General features: G+C 43.3%; 1 long non-coding RNA gene across 1 annotated transcript; it reads right to left on the reverse strand.

Annotated features, from left to right (window-relative positions):
• Nucleotides 1–399: 399 nt before the first annotated feature.
• LOC140215961 (uncharacterized) lies at nucleotides 400–3,180 on the reverse strand. Its single transcript, XR_011892572.1, has 2 exons — nucleotides 2,914–3,180; nucleotides 400–1,825 (listed from the first exon to the last, which is right to left on the reverse strand). It is a non-coding gene; the product is annotated as an uncharacterized lncRNA (long non-coding RNA).
• Between the last annotated feature and the right edge of the window lie 2,734 nt (nucleotides 3,181–5,914).

The raw sequence follows: 5,914 nt of genomic DNA on the forward strand, positions 1-5,914 counted from the left end.
CATCCATAGGACGTCCGCAGATCGCCTAAGGGCGTACGGCGGACATCCACAGGACTACCAGGCGCATACTAATTGGCAGTCCGAGGGGTGTCCCGCGGATGTCTAGAACGGATATACGGATGTTCCACGGATGCAAGAATTTGTTTATGTTTTCATTGCTAAACGTCCGTCAGGCATCCGTACGACGAACCGTGGACCATTAAGGGATGTCTGCAGGATGTTCATTTTTATTGAAATGGGCCGTTTGTGAACGCACAGTTACGTAAATATTGGCCTTCTGTAGAATCTGTGCTGCAAAGATGATGCAGTACTGACATGTACTAATGAAAATACAACTTGCACCCGTGGAACGCAGATTCCAAAGCAAGCTAAGTTTACATAAAATGGAGAGACAATCACTTTCACAGATATCTTTATTCATTTCTATTACAAAAGCTCGATTTAATACAGAGTCACTAGTAATGCAAGTGATACAAGTATTCAAATACAGAACTGGTCACGAGACAAGATACTGCAAACCTATAAGATTCAGAGACAGAATGCATGTGACAGTCCTGCATTATAATAAATGTCAACAACTTATTACCACAAACTAAGACAAAGGCTGCAGGTGACAGCTTTTACAGCAGTACATTAAAATTTCCAGCCCCCAAGTGCTACAAGAGTGAAATGAGATCACATAAGAACGTCTACTAAGCACCACTATCGGTAATACATATTTAGAAACATCAAGGTAGGCAGGACCAGGTGTAGCCCTCAGTGTACTTCAAAAGTATGGTACACTTCTTTCACTGCAATACACTTATTCTTCACCTTAACATCAGGGAACATGAAAAAAAAAGCACAGAATGCCACATGGAATACGAGACATGAAGAGAGCACAGGCATTGACTGTTTCATTAGCGTGAATGAATCGTGAGGTGAGGCTCGTCGAATCCGCGAAAAAAAGTTGGCAATCAGTACGCTATCACATTTCACTACATTCAGTAATGACTAAGAAACATAAAGGTACTGACAATCCTCACACCTAAAATATCACACAGCTGAGACCTGAATTATTTGGACCGTGCCTTTTTTTTCGAATTCTAGCAATACCTTGGAGACAGCAAATGAACTCAGGCTCATAGAACCTGAATGGCACTGTTGTCCCCTATGGTTGTCCCCACAGAGCTCTCTTGCACAGATGGACAAAACGTGGGACACATTCACAGATGTTAGACAGAGCAAGCAATCATAAACTACGAGAAAGCTTTAAAGGGGCACCATCGTACGAATAACGTAATCATTATATTTTATTTACAGCAGCTACATTTTTTGCGTTACAAAGCTGTAGTGACCACATTTACTTCACTCTGCGGAAAATCTTCGGGAACCTCTGGGATTCGCAGCTGCTTCACAGAGCTTGGAGAAGGTTGCGAGTCACTTTAATCCGAGTCTGTGTATACAAATGGTGCTCGGCGGCCTCTTTTTTTAATCATGTCAGGGTCACTGCTCAGGTTCGATGTGAACTGACTTTTATTCAGCTTTTTACGTGCATGATCGTATGTGGCTGAACAAGAAATGACAATGCAATGGTCAAGTTTTGACTCTCATTTTGTTCTAAAAAATCACCATACCAAAACATAGCTCCCACAAATAACCCTTTTACAGAAATGTCAAACTGTTTCCACGTTGATTCCACCGGGTGTGATTTTTTTTCACCATTGACGTAAGCTTTTCGGGCTTTGCGTGAGCTGGCCACCAACACTTGTCGGAAATCCAACTTGTAGGAACAACTTCGATCCACTTCTTCAGCTTTGGTGAATTCAATAGTGGCATAACGCATCTGAAGAAAGAACACATGCTTGAACAAGTTCGAAAACTGTGACCAGTAATAAAATCTCAATGTTGTTACCACCATAATATGGCAAAACACCTCCTATTTTGTACTAGGAAAGATACATAATAAATTAACAAACCTGACTGCGAGCTCAAAAATTACCTGCCTGCAACAACCACGCCAAAACAAAAATAAAAATATTTCTTCTATGGAACGAGTTACCAATTTACGAAGCAAAAGACTGCAAACACTATTCTATGAGAATAGTTTGTTTAATGTGAATAGTGTAAACTTACAATCACCTGACATTGCAATACAGCGCGCATACTTTAAAAGGTTGCTCCAAATTAGCCTAGGTCTCAAAGCTGCTAATTTTAGGATTTCTTTACTAATTAGATACCTTGACGGTGGGGTAAAGGCTCAATTATACAGCTGTGCTGTATGTTTAGGCATATACAAGCCAGTAGTCATGTTTAGGAGATCCCAAAGTATTACTTGTATTAAATGCCACATTTACAATCTCACCAGCTAATACAAAAATTTTCAATTTTATCATGTGTTACTATAGAAATTAAATATGCATACATTGCTGCTTGACTCACGAAGTGGAAAGCCATCCGCACCGAATCTCAATCGCCCGGAGTAATCGCGGTCACAGAATGTGGAGTCTTGTGAAAGTGTGTCATATTCTGACTACTCGGGTTTCTGAACGATTTCGTTCACGTTAACACAAGGTACGGTTTCCAACCGTTTGCACAAGGACTGCGAAACAACAGATGGACTGGTCGGAGAACACTCCTGCCCGGTGCACGGAGAATGGAGAAGTTGAAAGGATTTCTTCGTCTCCCGTGCCGCTGTCTCTTCAGCAAATCTCTTGCGAGCTCTCTGCATACTTTGCGTGCGCTACAGAGTATTAATAGTGAGTAGCAGCTCCCAGCGACGTATGCGACAGCAAGCAATCGCGTACAGCAGCACCTCCTTGCATATATGCGACTAAAAGAAAGCCGCTCACGCGAACTACTGCGCATATGTGGCCTGTAGAACATACCGACAACACATAGTATAGTATAAAGTCCAGGCACGCTTCAGCTTACCTTTTCTGTTGGGCCAACCCGGCCAGGAGCCCAGGAGAAAGAAACAACAGCCTTGAGCACCTTGCGCAGCCATAGTGACAACTGAAAATGGCGCCTATGCACTCACAAACGCGCGAAACGCTCGCCTTCGCGCCTTTTTCGCACGCCAAGTTTCATCCTAGACGCCAGCGCTCGCATGGCGCTCGTTTCTCTCCTGGCGGAACGATTGCACCTCCCACAGGTGTACGTTTTCGCCGCTTCCATTCAAGGTCGCGCCCGCGCTCAGCTCGCGCTGCGCGCGAAACGTCTCTTGTTTCCGACGGCGCCTCCTCGGATGACTGGAAATAATTATTGTGTTGTTAACTGTCACAGCAGTGTATACAAAAACAGGGTTAATGCCACCAGTGAAATTCTGCCGATCCACACTTTCAAAAATACTGCCAGAAGGATGCCCCAAACGATAAATAGAAATAGTCTCCCGCGAAAAAAAATGCAGGGTATGCTAAGCTTCAGAAAAGATTGCGCTGGTAGCATAATTGGTATGCTTGCGACGCGTTTTCTGCGTTTTTAGGGATGATAGAAATATTTCTGAAGTTTCCAAATGAGAGGCTGCTGTTATTATTTGAAACGCGTCGTAAATGGACGTCAACTATACAATGGGACAGTCGGTCTCTGGTCACATCGATATCTGGCGAGCGTGATGGTCCAAAAAGGATATGTTTGATAACGCGTAAGCACTCTAAGCACAGAAATGTTTCTGTGGCTCTGCAAGTAATAATAATGAGACGGTCACACAAGCTTGGTAGCTTTTACGATCACGCTGTGCTTTAGAACCAGTCCACTATAACCTGCCTCCGTGGTAGCCTGTATGCTCTCCACCAGAAGAAAAAAATCCCATGGGCAGGTAGAATTCGATCGAATTTGGTTTATCTTATGCTGCATGTTTGAGGACTCATTGATATTTCGCCGACAAACGTTGATGCCTCTACTGAACAAAGTTAGCTGTAGTTAGCTTGAATGAACTCAAGGCCGGTTCTACGTTGATATTTGCAAGTGCAGAAATGCTCAGCAACAGAGCAGTTCGTCACTCAAGTCCGAACGAAGTCCTGCTCGGGACATTGGCGAAATGTCCAGCACGAATGACCTAAGGATGTCCGCAGGAGGATAAGAACTGGATGTTGAAATTAGTCCGATAATGATATCCACTGGATGTCCCCAGGACGACTGCTCTAGGACTTGGACGTCAGGATCTTATCCGGACGTCCGAGGGAGTTTCAATGCCCATTGGGTAGGGGCGACGTGGTAAATGAATAAACGATAAGGCTCTTCCTGGCACCGTGGGCGATCTCCAAAAGAATAATTGGCATGGCGATATCGTATTTCATGCTTTGTGACACAGAAATGACTTTGGCAGCACGTACAGCATACTTACACACCACTAAACGGACACTTTGATTCTGAGTCACGGCATGGTGAAAGTATGTCTATATGAAATACGTTTCATATAGTTAGCACTAAAGAATGAGTTTCTGAATTGGCTGGAAGAAGTAAAAAGAAGCAGAATATTCATGCAGCCTTGCAGATTCGCAGCTTAATTTCCAGTGAAGTTGATCCTTTTGGATGTAATTAAATTGCACCCTTCTCAACTTTGCCCACATTGGAGTGGTTTAATAATTAATTAAATTAAGTAATGTAATGAAAAGGTCACAATCCACAAACTTTACCTACTAAGCACCCAGAGCCTACTCGCATTTCAACCAAATATAGACAAAGTGCCTCGTTCAGTTCACCAAGGACATTGGGAAATACTCCTGCATGCCTCGCACCATGGATAAAAATAGGGAGAAAACTAGAGTTCAGTAATAATCTGCAAAGCCTGTAATTAACCAAGAAACTTGAAACTGTGGACACAGACTGCCCGTATAATGCCCCAATTTTGAACAAACGTGATCTCGGTGCCAGATTCAGTTCTAAAAGGACACTGAGAAACAAGCTATCCCAGCAAAATAACACTTTTGTGATATTACCAAAGTACTTTTTTTTGCAAAGGCTGTAAGTACCCACACGTGTTAAACTTCACACGTACATCAGCATATGCCGCTCCTTCTATATTTACCAAATTTGAACTCTGTGCCAGTTACAGTTTTCCAAAGACAGCAGACTAATATTTTGCGATGTTGGCGAGACACTTCTAGGGCTGTGGACTGTTTCCGTAAGTAACCTACTGCAAGGACCATTTATTAAGCCACAGGCTATTTAAACCTCACCTACGCATCGGCCATAACTTGCCCCCTTTTTTCAACCAAACGAAAACGAGGTGCCAGTTCATCGAACGCACTGGGGAAACCTAGGTGCTTTGTATTATGTAACAGAGAAAAAAATAACATTCCAATTATCTGCAAACCTCACATTTAAACCAGGAACTTTGAACTGTCGCTCCTCATTACCCCTAGCATTCATCCCATTTCCACAAAACGTGAACTCTGTGTCATGTACAGTTTTCCCAGAGGAGTGGGAAACAATGTATATTGTCTCGGTACACAGGCCCACACGGAGTGCCACGACTCCAGTTGCATGTGAAATCGCCCCAGTCAATGCCAGTGCCTCATTTCACATTCTAGTGACATTGTGCATGTCGCACGCATCAAACCCTATTACTCTCCTGTTGACACCGATATCTAGATGCACCGGGACGGCGCTTCTGCTGCCAGGGATAATGCTACATGCATATTGCATGTTTCTTTTGGCTGATGCGCGGGGGCACCTTAACGAAGAGGACGAACTGCTCCCGAGTCTCGAGCTGTCGGCTGAACTGGCCAGCGCTGCAGTTGTTTTGGTAAATATACTTTGTAAATATTTTTAGTATTCAATCCACCGTTTGTGTAACAATATAACGGCCACAGTGTAACACACTTTAGAGCACTACCCCAAGTAATCTTTTACAAAGCTCGTAATTACCAGATATACAAGATAGATATTTATACCAGGTGCACAAAAAAGAACAAGACCATTCTACAGCAGG

The sequence above is a fragment of the Dermacentor andersoni genome, chromosome 2 (genome assembly GCF_023375885.2).
Source record: "Dermacentor andersoni chromosome 2, qqDerAnde1_hic_scaffold, whole genome shotgun sequence".
Taxonomy (NCBI): Eukaryota; Metazoa; Arthropoda; class Arachnida; order Ixodida; family Ixodidae; genus Dermacentor; species Dermacentor andersoni.